A 21,968-nucleotide genomic window follows, 5' to 3' on the forward strand; every position below is an offset into this window, starting at 1 on the left:
GACTGCCAGTTTCAGCACAATCCCCACAGGCCACACTGAGGGACCCCACCCATGTACAAATTCATGCACCAGGCCTCTAGTGTGACATAAGTCACCCTGCTTCTCACATATTTTACTCATCTCTCAAGGAACACGTAAAAACCCTGAAGGGTCAGATTGATCTTATTATCAAGGTAACAAATATAAAAGAAAAACCAAGGTCCATGAATTTGGGAACCTCTGTGCCATTACACCTTTCTTATTTGGGGTACAAGGCTCTTCCAAGCCAAAGGAACCTATAAAAGCAAGTCACGTTAGCTGATGACTGACTGGTTGGTATTCCTGAAATGGACAGAGTTTTTACTTCTAAGATGACATATTTCTATGGCTTTTCCCCTACTATGAGAATTACTGAAACTTCAGTAGTGATCATTACATTTCCATATATACTGGAAGTTTTACACATACACATTTGTAAGTTAAAAATCTCTCTAACCTGTCTCAATCTGCTTCAGTTGCAATTTTAAATCAGCCACCTGCATAGTTAACCTCCTTACAGAAGCATCATAATTTAATATCTGGGCCTTCAGCTTTGCAGAATGCTCAACCTGAAAAGATTTAAAGAAGGGAAGAAATCAATGTAAAAGAAATCCCAGTTCACTTCAAAAGGAACAAGTCTTTTATAGGGCTTATTCTCTTTTCCACTTTGCCCATTCTGAGCAGCTTCATGCCTGTGGTCCACAGGTCCCTAGAAAACAATAGAGCACACAAACAAGTTTGCCACCTCCATTTGCACTCATCTCTAAGAACAGTTCTATAAGGTATGAGGCAGACACCAGAGTGTCAACAATTCTAAGTCACAGGGCAAGAATCAAGAGACATTACTAGAGGGCACAACCGAGACTGGGACAATTTCTGTTTATGAGTGCGCTTTCCTTGGGATTTTATTACTGTTATAAATATAGTTATATCATCACCCAAGAATTTCTCAGGTGAGAAGGTTACCTTAGAATAGTGGGGGGATAATTTTTGATGTTAAAACCAATCTGATTTACACTGGTGTGACACACACCAAGCTTACATGTGTACACAGTGGATCAGACTAACACCCGACCAAATAAAGATCAGTACTCACTTCACTTTGCAGCTGTCTCTGCAGAGCCTCCTTGTGAGTTTCAAACTTCTTATGCCCTAACACGAAAGCAGCTCCTGCTTCCTTCAACTGTTTCTGCAAATTTACCAGTTCAGGAGGTGGTTGAGCTATAACTAAGAAGGTAAAAAAGCCTGGTGATTATCAACAGTAAGTTTTCCCATCTCACTTAGCAAAAGCAGCTAAAGATATTTTAAATTGTTCTTTCTTTTCTTTGTACACATGTAGTTAATACCATATTAATTCTATGGAATGGACTAAGAGCACAAATTTCAGAAGAGTTTAATGCATGCAGAGGCAAAGTTCACTACTCTTTTCTAATGCAAATGAAAGAAATTCTTTCAAATCCTTTAACTAACCTGAAAGCCCACCTCTTTCCTCTATCACACACAGGAGGCATAAAAGGAGTTCTCCATCAAAACCTGTTAAGTACCCCTAGGTCTAATCTGATCTGTGCACCAGTCAGCAACACTCAGGGTTCAAGCAGACATCAGATGGAGTTCCACCATTTCAGTCACTGAAGAACCACTAAAGGGTGATTCATGTAGGTTAGCCACTAAGGGTGGTATAGTTCTCTGGGCTAGTAATGGGGCCATGCTGTTAACTCCGTGGGCCCAAAGTAGGAGTGGGGAAACTTTCTTCTGCCAAGGGCCATTGGGATATTTATTTGTAGTTAGTTATTTATTTTTAAATATATTTTATTGATTTTTTACAGAGGGGAAGGGAGAGAGATAGAGAGCCAGAAACATCGATGAGAGAGAAACATCGATCAGCTGCCTCCTGCACATCCCCCATTGGGGATGTGCCCGCAACCCAGGCACATGCCCTTGACCGGAATCGAACCTGGGACCCTTCAGTCTGCAGGCCGACGCTCCATCCACTGAGCCAAACCGGTTTTGACATGGATATTTATAACATCATTTGCAGGTCATACAAAATTATCAACTTAATTAGCCTCCTATATTTGGTCAAACATTTAATTAACTCACCCCTAATGCCTTGGCAGGGCCAGATCAAAAGATTTTATGGGTCTTCTATAGCCTGTGGGCAGGACAGTCTCCACACTTGGCCTAAACCATCAGGGAGGGAAGAATTCCCAGAATTGGGAGAGAAAGATCTGGCACAGGCACAGAGCAATGGTGAGAGGTCATCCTGTAAGCACTGGATCTTGCCTTGCTGAGAGGCACAGGGCCAGCCCACAGCCAATATATACAGTGGGGGTGAGGATGCAATGGTGGAGAGGGAATAATAACCTCAACCTCACTCTCATTCCTCCTTCTCAATGGCCAAATCTGAGCAGCAGAAAGTGAGGGGAGATTTGTACAACCCAGAAGGCAGATTTGTAGTTTAAAGATACTTCTTAGTGACACTAATAATATACTATAGTAATAGCAAGCAAAAAAGGAAGTAACTTCAAATTGAGAATCTTAATTTTATAAAAATTTTCCTGATTGAAGCCTTCCTTACAGATACAAAGCATAGTGTCATAATATTAAGCTAATATGAATTACAAAGACATGCAAATCAGGAAAAAGACATACGGTTAAAAAGATGCAAGTTTTCATTTCTGCTCTCTTCCAGTTGTTGTTTAAGTAATTTATTTTGAGCCTGAAGCTCTAATTTCTCTTCTTTTAGAAGCAAATAGCCACTCATCTCTTTCATCTCTTCATTCAGCAGGTGGTTTTGCTTGGTTATTGCCAAGAACTGGGCCTTGAGAGATTCGAGTTCAAGCTGGAATTGAAAAAAAAAACTTGCATTTGAACAGTTACTGCAGTACTTCTTATGCAAAAACTGGCAGGCTGCTATAAACTGGGTGTCATAGTAAGTAAGGTCACTGGACAGAGGACTCATTCTCTGCAGTAAGAAGAACCTGATTCCAACATGGAAGCTCATCTTTGCCCTAGAAGGGGCGGGGGAAGTTCATCCAACCTTATACTTATGCAGAAGAACCCTGGCCTACAAAGCAAGTGCTTCAGATTAAGTTTGTTGCCCATTTTCCAGATACAACTAAGGTCCCAATAGCAATCACAGACTGCAGCAATGTTTATAAAAATGAAAAGCTGAGCTATCACAAACATGCTGTGGTGCTTTCCTTTTTTTATACATTTCATGTTTACATACAAAAGTCTACAATGTTCTCAAATAAATAGATCATTACAGCTGCAAAAATACATTTTATGTGCAGGATATATCCAGGTACATCAAGTTCCAGCTCTGTCCTTCAGAGAGCACACGTGATGAACAGCAAGAAAATAAATGGCATGTGAAAAACACATCTCATTCTGTTTTATCCTGTAAGATCCCAATGTAATGACAGGAATGTTCACCTTCTGCTGATGGGAAGGAAGGAGAGGCTAAGGCAGAAACTAAAAGCACTGGCCACCTGCTATGGGCTAGGCACATAGGTCAGCTCACCACGGAACCTCAACCACCCCAATGATTAAGGAACTTGTTCCAGGCAACAAGCAGGAAGGACTAAAAGGAAGAACTACTAAATTAACTTAAGTTGGGCCTTCTTAGTCATAAAATAAACAGTCTAAACACATCAAGCTAAATAATGTATGGCTGAAACTAAAATTTCATCTACTGCCTTGAAGTTTTATCGACTTCAAAAAACAATAGGCTTAGCAATTACCTCAAGTTCTTTCACACGAGTTGCAGAATGATTGCATTCTTCTTCCTGTTTTGAATTGGTAGCCATGGACTGCTCTTGCACAAGAATAGGTTTTACTGAAAGAGAAAGCCAACCAATTAAAGATGTTTTTCTAGTGAATAAAAACTCATTTAAGAATTTATGTACAATGTCAGACCTAATGACGATTATTTCATCATCTAAAATAGCAGGTGTCATAGTCAAAAATCAGTAGGGAAAGTAAGAAATAAGTCCTATTACCCAACAGGTGATGGGAAGTCTTAATGGTCACATATATTGTGAACTTTCTTCCACTACACATACCAACCAGTTGCACCAGCTGCTCAGAGCCCTCATACCCAAAGATCTGAATTTCCTTAAATACAAAGATTTGTCTTATGATTTTAGTGTCTATTTCATCATTTTCACTTCATTCAATATGAGTCTTTGCAGATATATCATTAAAAAAAAATTAGCTGACTACATGATGGTACTAATTCCTAAGAAGTATTAGTCTAGTTTTCACAAGATAGTCACAGAGGAGCAGCCACACACTGGGTGACCTTATGGGTCCTTATCAAGTACCCAGCTCTGGTTCCTTTGAAATTTCTACTTAAGTTCACTTCTTTTCATACACAAGTTTCTACAAATATACTGAGACATAAAATATCAAGAGATTGAAAAATTATTCAACTTTCCTACTCCTGGGTTAGTTATAAAACAGTTTAGGAAGTTATATGTCAGGTAAAAATATCATGAGGCATAAACATATGTTACAAGTAAAAGAAATAAGGAAAGAGGTCACAGGGAATGGAGAAGTTAAAATTTTCCATAAGTAAAAAATGAAGTCTCTCATGCTTAAAACCACAATGAGATATCACCTCCCACCTGTTAGAACAGCTATCATCAATAAATGGATAAATAACAAGTGCTGGCCAAGATGTGGAAAAAAGAGAACCCTCATACACTGTTGGTGGGAATGCAGATTGGTGCAGCCACTATGGAAAAACAGTGTGAAGTCACTCTCCCCACCCCCACCCCCCCAAAAAAAATAATAATAAGAGCGGCCATATGTTCTAATAATTCTACTTCTCAGTATATGTAAAAAACAACAACATGCCAATTTGAAAAGACATACATGTGCACCCACATGTTCACTGCAGCATTACTAGTAACAGACAAGATTTGGAAGCAACCTAGACTACCATCAATAAATGAATGTGTGGATACAGAAGATGTGATATATTACTCAGCCACTGAAATGAATAAAATCTTGCCACCTGTGACAACATGGATGAATCTAAAGGATATTATGATGAAATAAGTTACAGAGAAAAACAAATACCTTATGATTTAACTTACATGTGGAATCTTAAGAAATAAAAATAAACAAAACAAAACAGACAGGCCCATAAATATTGATAACAAGCAAGTGGTGGTCAAAGGGGAGGGAGGAAAGTAGATGGGGGAAGAAAAACCTCCTGAATACCCTACCTCTCTCAGGTTAAGGTCATTTTTGATACGTAAAATTAAAAGAACAAAATAATGATTAATTTTGTAGTAAAAGTAAAATGTAAGCTACACACACACATATAAATTTAGAACAGGCCCAATTTAGGAAGCTAATAACCTATACCAGAAATTTACAAATGCAGCTTTCTTCTCCACAAGAATCACCTTTATTCTTCCTGTCCTCTTCACCCAGTCTGTTAGATCTATCGATGTAGTCATCCTTTAGCTCAAGTTGATACCTGAGAATTAGAATGACCAAAATGATTTTCTTGTCACTTTCCTGAACAGATTCCTATCAATGTATGGGTTTCTGTGGCACCCGGGCACCTAAGGGCATGAACATGGCCATGCATAACTTCAAGGACTATCAGTACCAAAGCCCAGAGATCCAAATTCTGAATATAAAACCTGCTACAATCCTTTAATTTGGTCCCCAAAACTCGTTATTGTGAGGTTATTGAGAACAATTATTCCATGGTGGTCTGGATTGGCACACAAAAGTAAATTAAGTTCAATTTACACTGGTACAACTGACTCTAAATCCCAAGAACAAGAAGTCAGTCACATCCACCTGCCTTGCCTTGCACCCCATCCCCACCCCAAAGAACTTTTGCCCTCAAGGGCTGGGCATAGGGTTCGGGGCCAACTTCGACCACCCTCATATCTGGGTTAGCAATACCAAAAGCACACTTTCAAGTTTTACTTATCTCCACCAACTGCCACTAGCAGACGTTTCAGTTGAGAGAGATGGTGAGTATCCTGTGAATTCCCACCCTTGCTCAAGTCATAGAGGATACCCAAACCAGACAACATCAAACAGTACATGATCTGCGAAGCAGTGGGAAAATTAACATACACATTTACTCATTCATTTAGTCCTAAGGGTTTAACAACTACAGACATGTCAGCATTTGCTATTATACTCGAGAAGCTGACATACTATATGTATGTCATCATTTCAAAATCTATACATGGAAAGGTACTATATTTTAATTAGAATTCTTTTAAAGAATAAGCTCAGTACTATGTAATGTAAGTACTATGTAATGTAATCTCATGACAAATTACGGGCAAGGCAGTAAAAAGAGACCACTTATTAAGACATACCAAAAGTTAGTTGAGTCATCTCTTCACCACAAATTCATTTACTCAATGAATATTATATGAACACCTGTGTGCTAGACACTACACTGAGCACTGTAGAGAAAAGTTACCATATGGGCTTGATGTCTGCACTGAGTAGTTAATCACTGCAACACATTAAAACTCAGATTATAGGGAAGTCATAGTAACCATAGTTATCATATTTTCCTTTTCCTGTATAATTTTTTTGCTCCATTGTTAATTTCCATTTATTTCTTTTGATTCTGGCTTTGCAGAATCTTGAAGGAATACAGGGCACATGTTACCTGATAAGCACTAAAACCACTAGGCAGAATAATTTATAAATTGATAGATACCTCCATCGTAGTGGCAAGTATGAGGCGGGAGAGGAAAAGAGAACTAAAAGGGATTATAATTCCAGCCCTGGTCAGCCTGATTCAGATGGCTGAAGCACTGTCCAGTGCATTGGAAGGTCATGGGATCAATTCCTGATCAGGGCACATACAGGAGGCAACAGATCAATATTTCTCTCTCATGCTGATTTTTACCTGTCTCTCTCCTTTCCTCCCTAAAATTATTATTTTTTTTTTAAAAAAGTGAATTTTTAAAAAGTTGATCAACCTGTGGGTCGCGACCCCTTTGGTGGTTGAACGACCCTTTCACAGGGGTCGCCTAAGACCATCCTGCATAACAGCTATTTACATTACGATTCATAACAGTAGCAACATTACAGTTATGCAGTAGCAACGAACATAATTTTATGGTTGGGTCACAACATGAGAAACCGTATTTAAAAGGTCAGAAGGTTGAGAACAACTGCCTTAGATCAACCACTTTTATAGTTTATCTACAATGTGAGCTGAGCAACTCACAATGTGCCATAAAATGAAAGCAAATCACAGACCCTCAATACATGTTAGAAAAGCTATGAGTAAGAAAGAGCAGAGGATGCTATTCCCTATACTGTAACTCTGTAAAATTATCTTAAATATTCATGGGAAAGGCTTGACTGTCAATAAAAAACGTATTTTTTTAAACACTATCACCATAAAATGTTAAGACTTATCTACTTCACTAGTATTGCTGTGTTTCCATCAACTTATTCCAAATCTATTACTTGTTTAAGAACACCAAACAATTTCTTTAGAATTTCATTCTTGAGCTTTTGGTCACAGGTCTCCTCCATGCTCTTTATATTCAGGATCCTGTCTCCTAAGTGCATCAGCCACACTTTTATGATTTTCTTCTGTAGCGTCTGATATTAGCAAAAATATAAAAAGCAAAAAAATAAAACTGTAATTGCTGAAGTAAAGACTTTAGGAGAAAAAAATAACATAATTTTAGCTCCACAAGCTAAAACTGTTATGTGACTGTCACTGCTGGGAAGTAACTGGAAAGAGCTGGAGTTCTCCATCTATTTTATGAACTGACCAAGTTATGTGGGATCTGAAGTAGCAGATGGAGCAGCATGGTGCACCAGGCTGCAGGGAGTGTGCAAGTTTCAAGACCAAAGTGCTTTTCATAGAAGATGATGAACACTTAAAAAATGATTGCAGGTAATAAATGGCCATAATAAATTCAGAGAAAAGCTACATACCAAACTTAAGTTAGTGTACTTTTGCTTTAGTACTTATTTCTTCAGTAAGATTATTTCTGTGAGGTTTAACTGATCAGCCCATAGGTATGAAAGACAAAAGATTTGTTTCTGATATTTAATAATCTAGTGATTGAATACTGAAGAGTGCTGAACAATAGAAAAAGATAGATAGGTCAATCAGAACTTCCAAATACTGAAGAATGGAATGGTCTTCCCTTGGATCGAGCCAGGTAAGTGCTAGGGAATGCTGACCATTCCAAGCAAAGGATAAAAGCTCTATGTGTTAGCACCCTCTGCTGACTAACATGTAAAGCAAAGGAGCAGTAAACTATACTTATTAGCTTACTAGATGCCTGGTGCACAAATTCATGAATGGCAGGGGTCCCTCCACCTGGCTGATCACGGTGGTCTCACACAGTCCTGATCTTCTCACCCAGTCCCAATTGGGGCTGGGGTGGGATCACAGGAGGGCTCCAGGGCAAGTCTGGTCCTGTCTTGCCTGGTCCTGATGGGCCCCACCCCAGCAGCAAGCAACTTACTGGTTGGAACATCTGCCCCCGGGTGGTCAGTGCAAGTCGTAGCGACCACTCAGTTGACCACTCGGTCAGACACTTAGCATATCATGCCTTTATATATATAGGTTGTAACTCACAGCACAGAATGTTCAGCATGAACTTTCCCCTGCCCCTGGTCTTGGAGACCGCATGTTCTTCTAAGGCTCTGCTCACCAAATTCAGCTGCCACATGAAGTAAATGGCATTGTGTGCGTGGAAACCCTTTGTAGGCTCCATTGCTGTGTCTTTACTTCGTTGCAGTTCCAATTACTCCAACATAAAGACAGACACCCTCATTATCAGGTAACACCATCATGGTAAGACCCCTGCTCAGCCTACTGCAGTGGTTTTTAAATAGGCCATGGGTCGCCCTAGATGGTTTGGTAGAGTAGGTACAGCCGCAGCCTGCGAACTAAAGGGTCCTAGGTTTGATTCCGGTCAAAGACACATTCCTGGATTGCGGGCTTAATCCCCAGTATGGAGCACATGCAGGAGGCGATGGATTCTCTCTCATCATTGATGTTTCTCTCTCTCTCTCTCTCACTCTGCCTTCCTCTCTGAAATCAATAAAAATAGTAAGTAGGCCATTAATCAAACGTTGCTGCTCTCCATCCAGTCCCCTCAAACCCTCTTTTGCTTTGACCCTCCCCACACACACACTCTGCTGCGGTCTGTAAAATGGGGTCAGGATTTCTACTTCAACCAAGGGCAAAGCTTCCACATGGCCCTCCTTCCCCGACTGTCTTTGCCCCCAGTCCTGTGGGGTTTCTCCCTCCTTCCCCTCCATCTAACTTGGTGGGCCCTGCTCTGCCCCCTCCTCATGTGACCTCCTGTCTGCAGCCTCCCACTTTCTCCTCTGGGGGCAGAGCTCTCCAAAGGCTGTGTGGGAATGGAGCGGGCTGTGCAGAGTGGGGTGGGGCAGACAAGGCAGTACAGGGTGTGCAGTGGTGGAGAGCTCTGTGGGCCAAGTCCAACCTTTGGAGAAGAGCTGGGGTGACAGGTCACCGGGAGGAGGAGGGAGGGATGTAGACCTTGTCCCGTGGGAGAGGCACTGGGTTCCTTGGCTGTCCCCACACAACAGCTTTTCTAGGCCCCTGCACAGCTATCATCCTCCACCTCTTGCTGCCTCCGCCTCAAGTTTTGGACTCAGTTTCTTTGACTCAGCCCCACCCCCCTCTCAGCTGCGTTCCAGGAGCCTGAGGCTGCACCTTGGCTTTGGGCAGCTATGCCTGGCCTGCCCCCTATAATGGTGTTACCCACTCTCCTGGAGTAGTTAGTGAAACTTAAATAAATATAAGCAGCTCTGAAGATTATAAATTGAGCACTGAGAAGGCCACAGGCTGCGGAGGGCTGCATAGTCCAGGCTCTCAGCATAGAAGCCTCCCCAGCCACCCGGTCCCTGCTGGCTCCCGCCCCCACCTGCCTCTGCCCAGGGCTCAAGACAAACCCCAGGAACTTCCTGACAGCTCTCACCTCACATCTCACTTTCCAGTCCAGCCCACCAGTGCCCACAGCAAGCTAACCTACTGGTCCGAGCGTCTGCCCCCTGGTGGTCAGTGCACGTCATAGTGACTGATCGACTGATCCAGTGGTCAAACTCACAGTGGAACTCCAGTAGAGGGAATAATTTGCATATTAGGCTTTTATTACGTAAGATATCAGCGATTTTCAACCTTATTTATCTCTGACACACATAAACTACTAAAATTCTGCAGCATGCCAAAAATATATTTGCCCATTTAAAAAAAACACAACAGGTATATTTTTGAATCGTTCACAATGAACCGCTATTTTGTGTTGACTGTTGTCTTTTTTTTTTATTTGAAAATCTAAGGAAAAAGAGGTTAACGCCCTTGACTACAGTCAGGTATGTCACGTTTTATATATTCTTGCAGCACACCAGTTGAAAATCGATGGCTTATTTGTCACTTTCTTTTTCTGTCATGATCAATTTACCACTTCAGTACTGCTTAGAACAGAGTAATGTAGCAGAGATGAAAAATAAAATGAATTAAAGCCTATATAAATGATCTAACCACATAAATGAAGACCAGGGCAAATCCACTAAGGAAGTAAGAGTCAACTAACAGTAGAACCTAATGGAAATGAAACCTGTTTCATAAACTAGACTGGTGAGCTTGCCATTAATGGCAGGTACAATGTGAAGAATGAAATAGTGGTGAGCACTTAGTACACACACATCCATCACCCAGTACAAATCAAGTCAGAGCCACTGCATTGAGTTACTACATGCACATGGAACCGTTAGATCTCAATGACTAAACATAAGTGTGTGACTGAACATAATTTGTTAACAGTTGTTAGCTTCTTCAAAGTACTGGTCTGGTTTTACTGTAGCCTGATGATGGTGTCTCACTGCTTTTCATCCCAATAACTAATATTTCAAAAGCAAAATCCTAGTCTTTGTTTCTCTCAACTTATGCCTTTTAAAACTAGCCGAATGCACCTTTACAACCAAGAACTCTACTTGGCAATTAGCATTAGAATAATTAGTAGTATTTGTTTTAAACTCACAGACTCTGAATAGTCAAAATGAAAACATTACTTACAAATCAAAAGCTTCAATTCTTTGCTTCAGTTCTGCTTCTCTGCCTTTTAGGAAATCGATATCTTTCAGTAGAAGCTGTATTTGAGCATAACTTTCTTTTGTTTCCATCTGTAGAGGAAAGCATTAATTGTAGCAAGCAAGCTGAGGAAAATAAGACAGATTTGAACTAATGGACTGCTTCCTACATTCCAGAGAACAAAGTACAGACAATTAGAGGAACAATTTCACTTTTAAAACATTCCATCTCAAGGTATGCATTTTGCCTATTCTAGTTACACAAGAATTTACCTCCTAGTCCAGGGGTGGGCAAACTTTTGGACGCGAGGGCCACAATGGGTTCTTAAACTGGTCCGGAGGGCCGGAACAAAAGCATGGATGGAGTGTGTGTGTGAACTAATATAAATTCAAAGTAAACATCATTACATAAAAGGGTACGGTCTTTTTTTCTTTTAGTTTTATTCATTTCAAACGGGCCGGATCCGGCCCGCGGGCCGTAGTTTGCCTATGGCTTCCCTAGCCCAATGACTGTTACGCTATATTACCCTAATATCCCTTGTGCAGAATATCCTGACACTTCCTTAACATTTTTGTAAGTTCTCCAGAAAAAAAAAACAAAAAACAAAATGGGGGAACTTAACAAAGTAGAATCCCCATGGTTCAATAGTCGTCTGAAAGTTTCAATTCATGGGCGGTTCTGACTCAGAATGAACAAGCTGGAATGAAACTGTGAAAAATAGATCACACTTACATTTGCGTGTTCACTGAGCAAGGATTTACTGAATATCATGTCAAAAAGCACAGTGAGCTGGATATGAAAAGATGAACAGCTACAGTCCCCATCTTTTAAAAAATTCACAATTTACTGAGGGAGAGAGAAATAATACTACAATGTGATAATTTCACAACCAGAGTCCAGTCTCCACGGCAGGAATGATGCCTAAATGAGTCTATCAATGGGATTCAGGGAAGGCGTCACCAGGAAGCATCATTGAAGCTAAAGTTTGAAGGACAGGACAGTTTTATCAGGGAGAGAAGGGGGTGAACAGTCGGGTGGCAGAGTAAAAGTATGGTGCCTTTTATGAGGATGCCAAGCTTCTCCAGTGCCTTCAGAGAATCTGACTGAATGGAGACAGGCTGTCAACTGGTTGATCTGATCTAGTCACTCACTCATTTTAAGGTTCAAAGTGTTAGTCTGAACACAACCCATCATCTCAAAGACCAGTGCTTCCATTTATTTTTATAGCTAAAATTAACCCAATTCCCAGAAATGCCAGAAAAAATTGGAGAGGGGGTGTGGTCACCATTAATAACTGGGTTTTACTGAGAAGCTCCAAGAAAGGTTGACACTGGGAGGAAGCCTTTTAACTTCAACCATCTCCTGGTACCAGTAGTCCTGGCTGAGGAAACCATGACCCCAACCTAGTTAGGTCTGACAACCCTTGGGAAAGGAACTGTTTTTCCAAAAGAAACAATCCAATCTCTTTTGCTGGCATGCACTCCCCACCATTCCTCAACCTCTTCATGTCCTGTCCAGTCATTTTCTGGGTGACAAGATCAAATGGCCACTGGATGACACTTATAAGCCCCAGACCCTTCTACTGCAGGGACCTTTGCCTTTGCTCAGATGGAAGCACATTGCATTTGGTTTCCAACTTCACCTAGAACCCCAACCTGCAACTCTGTCCTGTTGGTCCACCCTTATTCTTCCATCTGTCTGTATCCCCAGACTTACTCCTTGATGTCTGAGACTGCCACGTAGCTCTCCCTTCTCTCCTGGATTATTAGTCATCCACACTCTGCTCTGGTTCCGCTCACCATCATGCTGAACCCCAATGTCTTCAACTAAACAGGCTGCCTTTCTCAAATGAAATAAATTCAGCTCTATAAAGCTACACTCCTCAACTACGACCATTTTTCTGCCCTCAATGACCTTCCAAATCCTCCCAAGAGCTGCAACAGAACAATCACCTACAACAAGCATGTCAAACTCATGGCCCACAGGCCGCACGTGGCCCACAATGAATATGTTTGTGGCTCAGCGAATATAACAGTATGTAGCGTATTAATAAAAATTTCGTAACCTGATTTTTACAATAACCTGATTTACATAATTATTAATTACTAACTACATTTGCTAATGACTGATTATAATTGTGTTGCATTCATTTCCCTTGTGCGCCTTACGCGCAGGCGTGCCATTTCTCTCCATTAATACTAGCAGACAATATTTTAGCACCCGATGGCCACATCATTAGTCTTGTACTGACTTGTTTGGTATGTGCAACAGGAAATACTTTGCTTTTGGAGAATGAGAAAAGTAGGTTTATTTGCATTGTGCTTATTAATCTGTCCAGTTATTCAGTGTCTGGGAAGTTAATGTTCAATGCAAAATACTAATTTTTATTAAAACGTTCTATTATTTTTTGTTAACGATTACTCATTTATTTTAGCCCTTTGTATCCAGCATGTCTTTATCGAAATAAACCTTTCTATGAAAATTGAAGCTTTTGTTTTGCAGCCCACATAAACTTGGTTCGTGTTAGTGTTTGAAATTCTTGACCTACATGCACTTGGTCTGGTCTACTTCAATTCCAGGTTGCCCACTTCAGCAGTACCCTCAAAACAGCTCGAGAATCCTGTCAGCTTCAGAGAGCTGCTCTGCTCCTTCTGCAACCCCCCGCCACCCAGTGGCCATTCCATACCTCTGGTCCTCTCCTTATCACTTAATTCTCACATCTGCTGCAATTTTAGTGAGGTTGTCTCACGCCCCTGACTCGGACATTCACTTCCACTCTTCCTTCCAGTAATCTCGAAAAAAGAAGTCTTAGTATCCTTTTCAAAGCTGATTCTTCCAGGTGTATTCTTGACCGCAGTCCCTACTAGTCCTCTAGGCCAGTGATGGCGAACCTATGACACGCGTACCATTTTGGGTGACACGCATCGAAAGAGACAAAAAATTGCGTATTCATATATTTGTCTCTCGCAATGGCCAGAGCTGGGCATCACTCGAGTAATATTATTACTCATGTTACTCATGATCAATTACACAATTCTAAAACCAGATGTAAGCATGTACATCAGTGTTGCGTAGCAAAGATACATTGTGAAAACATCCAAGATACACTGTTCCAATATTGGCATTAATATGAAAAGGTTAAGAATTGCACTATAAAGAGATTAATCTTTACTCAAGACACTTTATTTTTACTCGAGTGACAAAATGCCCAATTCTGGAAACGGCCTCATTATTGTCAACATGTGCCTCGGGTAAGCTTCCTGTGCGTTCGGGTGCATTCGGCAAACGGACGCACTTGATCGCCATGTTCATTAGGAGACAGGAGTGGGAAGGTTAGAAGAAAAAGATATAAGGGGAGAAAAATGGCGGAGGTATAAACGGACGTGTCCTGTGCCTTGTCCTGGAGCAGATAAGGGTGAGCAGCTGAAACGGGTAACATACAGCCCGAATAGGCAGAGGATATTCAGCTGAGAGACAGTCTGCAGCTGGGAAAGACAGAGAACTCCCAGAAAAAAAAGTACGGTTGGAGACTGCGGCTGAAACGTCTCCCTGTGTGCTGGCTCAGCAGCGGAGACTGTGCCATCTTGAGTGGCTGTTACAGACAACCAGAGATCAGCTACTAACATGGAAACAAGGGATCTCAAGCAGCGAGACTGCGTGAACTCAGACGAGCACTGCTTCTTCTCACAGAAAGGTTAGACTTCCCCTAAAGGTGCGGTTTGCAATTCAGGTTGGAGAGAGAACCGCGCGGGGTGAAATCTGCGCCCCACAGAGTCCGTGGCCCTTGGGACCAGCGTGACCCTCAAGTGGGGAAGGGGCCCCACAGGGCTGCTGGCAGAAGGGAACGATAAAAATAAGCACATAGCTGGACTGGATGCAAAAAAGCAGCCTCGGATTCTGCCAGTCTGCCGGGTGCTTGGTGCCAGGGGCGAGTGGGTGCGTGGAGACTGTGCGCAGACCTGGAAGGTGGAGGCTTGCAAATTCGCACAACTTCTCAGGCTCTTGTTGTTACAGTTCCCCTTAGATCCGTGTGTTTGATTATTAAACCCAGTGAATGGGATTCCCCAGGTGGGGTCATTCACATAGCCTGTAGGGGAAAGATCTTTTTGGGGAGCCTGGGAAACAGAGCGGGGAGTAATGATTAAAGAACCAGCTCTGGGCAGTGGACTTTCCCAAACCAGTTCCAAGTAACATAGAGAAAATAAACCCTAACTACTGGATAGAGAGGACTTATAGCCTCGGAGGTCAATCCAGACACACTGCCACCCAGAGGCAGAGCCACGAACTGTCTCTTCTGTAAATGCAAATAAAGGCAGTCTGGTAAACAAATACAACCTGCCTTAAAATCAGGACTGTGGTTTATAGCACGGAGGGACAGTGTATCGCAGGGAAATTCAACACTCTCCTAAATGCCTGGCAGGACTAAGGCGTGCCAAAAAGAAGAGTAGAAGATCTGAAGCACCTTCACTACTGCACATTTTTATCTTTTTTTCTTTTTAATTCTTTTTTCACCATTTCATAAAGAACCTATTATTATTTTTTTTTCATCACCTGATTTTACCTTTGTAATTACTACATTTTTTTAGCCAGTATTATTGCTATCATTTTACCACTTTTTCAAGTGTCATTTTATTTTTTTTTTTCGTTATTTTATTTTGGAATTAGTGTTCTACACTCTATTTTCATCGTTCCTTTAGCATCAGTTCTCTCTATCTCACCTTTACCCTTAAGCCATAACTCTTCCTCACTTTTCCCCTTCTGTTGTCCTGTTTCTCTTACCCTATTCCTGCTTTAGATTTTCCCTATTCATTCTTTTTACCCACTGTCTAAATTTCACCCTACTTATATACCTAATTTCCAATCCCTTGCTCTAAATCCATATACACCTCTCTCTTCTCGTTCTTCACTACCCAATTTTTTTTCTCTGTCTGTCGTTTTGCTAGTGTTTGCTTGATTTTGAGTATATTTTTTTTTATGCTTGTTTGGGAGATTGTTTTGTTTTTCATTTTTATTTTCCTGTTTTGCTTTTTCTTTCTCTGGTTATTTTTGTGCTTCTGTTTTCCCTTGCCTCGCCTGATATTAGTGGTTGATTGTAGTTTGCATTAATCTCCAGGGATCTGCTGCTGGAATTCATTGGGATTATTTGTGGTTCTATTAGAGTTTTCTCCCCAAATAGCCTCTTCCCCACCTCTAATTCATTCTCTCACTTTTTTTTTTCTTCTTTCTTCTCTCCCTTTTCCCAATCTCATTTCGGCATTCCTTTTTGTTTTTTTCTTTTTCTCTTTAATCTTTTTCTCTTTTTTCTTCTTTATCCCCTAATTCTCTTCGCTCAGTGGTCACCTTTATTTGGGGTTATTAATATCGTAAATACATTTGTTTTCGGTGCCTTGTATGTTGTGCCTTGTTGTGTTGTATTTTGTGCCTTTAAATCAACGCATCAGAAAGAGAACTACATAACCAAACACCTGGAGAAGAGAGATCATGGTGAAAAAAGAACCAACCCACATATGAAAGAAAAACAGGCATCATCAGAAAAGGAAGTAAACGAAATGGGGGCAATGGAGGCAAGCACCCTGTCAAAGAAAGAAATCAGAGAAATGGCCATCAGGTGGATGAAAAGAATGGAAGACAAATTCAACAATATGTGTAGGAACCAAGAGGAAATGAAGAAAAACCAAGAAGAAATGAAAAATGACATCACTGCTATAAAGAACTCAATAGAAAGCATCAACAGTAGACTAGGAGAAGCAGAGGACCACATAAGCGAGCTAGAAGACAAGGTAGGAAAAAATACCCAAACAGAGCAGCTTCTAGAAAAAAAAATTAAAAAGCATGAGGACAGCCTAAGAGAACTCTGGGACAACACTAAACGAAACAACATCCAAATAACAGGGGTCCCAGAAGGAGAGGAAACTGAGCAAGGAATAGAAAACCTGTTTGAAAAAATAATAACGGAAAATTTCCCTGAGATAGGGAAGAAAAAACTCACACAAATCCAAGAAGCTCACAGAGTCCCAAACATAATGAACCCAAAAAGACCGACACCAAGGCACATAATAATTAAATTGGCAAACACCAACGACAAAGCAAGAATATTAAAAGCAGCCAGAGAGAGACAGAAAGTTACCTACAAAGGATCCTCCATCAGACTAGAGACCGATTTCTCAACAGAAACACATCAGGCAAGAAAGGAATGGAATGAAATATACAAAGTCATGCAAAGGAAGGGTCTGAATCCAAGAATACTGTACCCAGCGAGGCTATCAATCAAAATTGAGGGTCAAATCAGGAGCTTCACAGACAAAAACGGTCTACGGGAGTTTATTACAACCGAACCAGCAATGCAAGAAATGCTAAAGGGTCTGCTGTAAAAAGAAAAAATAGGAAACAAAGAAGGAATGCAACAGTGAAGATCAAAAATGGTGACTAACAAGTTTCTATCAATAATAACTTTAAATGTAAATGGATTAAATGCCCCAGTAAAAACGCATAGGGTAAATGAGTGGATAAGAAAACATGACCCATATATCCGCTGTCTACAGGAAACCCAACTCAGAAAAAAAGACGCACACAGACTGATGGTGAAGTAATGGAAAAAGGTTTTTTAGGCCAATGGAAGTGAAAAAAAAACCAGGGTAGCAATACTTATATCTAACAAATTAGATCTCAAAGTGAAGGACATAAAAAGAGATAAAGAAGGCCACTTCATAATACTAAACGGAGGAGTCCAACAAGAAGAAATAACTCTGGTAAATATATATGCACCCAATATAGGAACACCCAAATATGTAAGAAAACTTCTGGAGGAGATCAAGGGAGAGATTGACAGCAATACAATCATAGTAGGGGACCTTAACACCCCATTATCACCATTGGACAAATCCTCTAAACAAAAACTCAGCAAAGAAACATCAATCCTAAATGACTCACTAGATCAGATGGAATTAATAGACATCTTCAGAACATTTCACCCCAAAGCCACAGAATACACATTCTCCTCAACTGCACATTTGTCATCTTCAAAGATAGAGCATGTACTGGGTCACAGATAAAGTCTCTTCAAATTCAAGAAAATTGAAATCATATCCAGCATCTTCTCAGACCACAAACGCATAAAACTGGAAATCAACTACAACAAAAACAATCCAAGAAAATCAAACACATGGAGACTAAATAGCATGCTATTAAGCAACGACTGGGTTACCAGAGAGATCAAAGAAGAAATAAAAAACATCATGGCAACAAACAAAAATGAAAACACAACAATCCAAAACCTATGGGACACAGTGAAAGAACTCTTGAGAGGGAAGTTCACAGCTCTACAAGCCTACTGCAAGAAACAAGAAACAATGAGAATAAATGACCTAACTCTACAACGCAAAGAGTTAGAAAGAGAGCAACAAAAAAAGCCCACTCTAAGCAGAAGGAAGGAAATAACAAAGATCAGAGCGGAGATAAACAACACAGAGACCAAAAAAAACAATACAAAAGATCAACAAAAACAAGATCTGGTTCTTTGAAAGGATAAACAAGATTGATACACCTCTAGCCAGGCTCACCAAGAAACAAAGAGAGAGGACCCAAGTAAACAAAATCAGGAATGAAATAGGAGAAATAACAACAGACCCCATAGAAATACAAAGGATTGTTAGAAAATACTATGATCTCTACTCCAACACACTAGACAACCTGGAGGAAATGGACATATTCCTAGAAAAATACAACATTCCAAAACTTAATCAGGAAGAATCTAAAAATTTCAATAGGCCAATAACTATGGAGGAAATCGAAGCAGTAATCAAAAAGCTTCCAGCAAACAAAAGCCCGGGGCCAGACGGCTTCACAGGGGAGTTTTACCAAACATTGAAGGAAGAACTAAACCTATCCTCCTCAGACTATGTCAAAAGATCCAAGAGGAAGGAACACTTCCCAGCTCATTCTATGAAGCCAGCATCACCCTAACACCAAAACCAGATAAAGACAACACAATGAAAGAGAATTATAGGCCAATATCCCTCAAGAACATAGATGCCAAAATCCTCAACAAAATCCTAGCAAATCGGATCCAGCAGTACATCAAAAAGATCATACACCATGACTAAGTAGGATTTATCCCAGGGATGAAAGGATGGTACAATATCCGCAAATCAATAAATGTGATACATCACGTAAACAAATTGAGAGAAAAAAACCGTATAATCATATCAATTGATGCGGAAAAAGCATTTGACTAAATCCAACACTCTTTCTTGATAAAAACTCTCAGCAAGATAGGAATTGAGGGATCATACCTCAACATAATAAAAGCCATATATGACAAACCAATAGCCAACATCATAATCAATGGGCAAAAACTAAAATCATTCCCCTTAAAATCAGGAACAAGACAGGGATGCCCCCTCTCACCACTCCAGTTCAATACAGTACTGGAAGTACTAGCCATTGCGATCAGACAAGAAGAAATAAGAGGCATCCAGATTGGAAAAAAAGAAGTAAAACTGTCCTTATTTGCAGATGACATGATACTGTACATACAGAACCCAAAAGACTCCATCAAAAAATTATTAGACTTAATAAATGAATTCAGCAATGTAGCAGGATACAAAATTAATGCTAAGAAATCCATGGCATTTCTTTACACCAAAAGTGAACTTACCGAGAGTGAAACTACAAAAGCAATCCCATTTACCATGGAACCAAAAAAATTAAAATACCTAGGAATAAACTTAACTAAGGAGGTAAAAGACTTATATGCAAAAAACTACAGGACACTGAAAACAGAGGTAGAGGAAGACAGAAACAGATGGAAGAACACACCGTGTCCATGGATTGGTAGAATCAACATCATCAAAATGTCCATACTACCCAAAGGAATCTATAGATTCAATGCAATCCCCATTAAATTACCAATGGCATATTTCACAAATCTAGAACGAACGTTCCAAAAATTCATCTGGAATAAAAAAAAGATCCCGAATAGCTGCAGCAATCCCGATAAAGAAGAACAAAGTAGGTGGGATCTCAATACCAGATATCAAACTGTATTACAAAGCCACTGTTCTTAAAACAGCTTGGTACTGGCACAAGAACAGACATATAGGTCAATGGAATAGAATAGAGACCCCAGAAATCGACACAAACCACTATGCCCAATTAATATTCGACAAAGGAGGCAAGAGCATACAATGGAGTCAAGACAGTCTCTTCAATAAATGCTGTTGGGAAAATTAGACAGATACATGCAAAAAGATGAAACTAGACCACCAACTCACACCATACACAAAATTAAACTCAAAATGGATAAAAACTTCAATGTAAGATGGGAAACCATAAAAATACTAGAGGAATCCACAGGCAGCGAAATTGCAAACATATGCCCAAGGAATTTCCTCTCTGACAATGCTCCTAGGGCAATGGAGACTAAAGAGGAAATAAACAAATGGGACTACATCAAAATAAAAAGCTTTTGCACAGCAACGGAAACCATCAACAAAACAACAAGAAGACCCACTGTATGGGAGAACATATTTGCCAATGATACCACCGACAGGGGTTTAATTTCCAACATTTACAGGGGTCTCATGTAACTTAACAAAAGGAAGATAAACAATCCAATAAAAAAATGGGCAACGGACCTAGATGAACACTTTTCGAAAGAGGACATACAGAAGGCCGAAAGACATATGAAAACATGCTCAAAGTCACTAATTATAGGAGAGATACAAATCAAAACGACAACGCGTCATCATCTCACAACTGTCAGAATGGCTATCATCAAAAAATCAACAAACAACAAGTGTTGGAGAGGATGTGGAGAAAAAGGAACCCTTCTGCACTGCTGGTGGGAATACAGACTGGTGCAGCCACTGTGGAGAACAGTATGTAGCCACCTCAAAAAACTAAAAATGGAACTCCCATTTGACCCAGTGATCACACTAGTAGGAATATATCCCAAGAAACCAGAAACACCAATCAGAAAGGATATATGCACCCCTATGTTCATAGCAGCACAATTCACCATAGCTAAGATTTGGAAACAGCCTAAGAGCCCATCAGCAGATGAGTGGATTAGAAAACTGTGGTACATATACACAATGGAATACTATGCTGTGGTAAAAAAGAAGGAACTCTTGCCTTTTGCAACAGCATGGGTGGAACTGGAGAGCATTATGCTAAGTGAAATAAGTCAGTCAGAGAAAGATAAATACCACATGATCTCACTCACTTGTGGATTATACAGAACAACATAGACTGATGAAAAGGGACAGATCCAAAGACTGAGAAACAGCAATCAGGCTATCAATCCCCAGAAGGAAAGTAGGGGAGGGCGGGGGTAAGGTGAAGAGATCAACCGAAGGACTTGTATACATGTATATAAGCCAAACCAATGGACATGGACAACAGGGGGATGGGAGCATGAGTGTGCGGGGAGGTTGGGGAGGCTGGGGATAATGGGGGGGAAGAGGACACATTTGTAATACCTTACCTAATAAAAAAAAAAGATATACAGTGCAACAGTGCTCAACGAGACATTCTGCGTGTCAGATAATTGATTACAGCACCATATATTTGTTGGTTATACGTACTGTTTTTGAATTGTTTTGCAACAGGAGTCAGTGCAACAACACTGCAAAAAGTTAATAGGTAAGAAAACTATCAACCTTTTATAAAAAATGCCGTCATTTATGTTTATTTTTGCAGCCTTGTGATGGAGAATCAAAAAAATAAAAAAGCAAGATTGAATGATAAGGGAAGTGGAAGTAGCAGTAGCCGACCCTTAAAAAGACATATGCACCGGGATGTACGGGATTGTCAACAGAAACAACAATTCATTGTGCATAGTGTTTAATGAAAC

The 21,968-nt window shown here is 40.4% G+C and overlaps 1 pseudogene across 1 annotated transcript in view; it reads right to left on the reverse strand.

Annotated features, from left to right (window-relative positions):
- Positions 1–470: 470 nt before the first annotated feature.
- LOC308512327 (centriole and centriolar satellite protein OFD1-like) overlaps positions 471–21,968 on the reverse strand; it is a 117,270-nt pseudogene continuing 95,772 nt past the window's right edge. Inside the window, exons 2-7 of the transcript in view lie at positions 7,514–7,632; positions 5,439–5,512; positions 3,765–3,859; positions 2,671–2,860; positions 1,115–1,245; positions 471–587 (exon numbers count right to left, since the gene is read on the reverse strand). The product of the transcript in view is annotated as a centriole and centriolar satellite protein OFD1-like (transcript). The remainder of the gene's footprint in view (positions 588–1,114; positions 1,246–2,670; positions 2,861–3,764; positions 3,860–5,438; positions 5,513–7,513; positions 7,633–21,968) is intronic.

Source organism: Myotis nattereri (assembly GCF_964212035.1).
Source record: "Myotis nattereri genome assembly, chromosome: Y".
Lineage (NCBI taxonomy): Eukaryota > Metazoa > Chordata > Mammalia > Chiroptera > Vespertilionidae > Myotis > Myotis nattereri.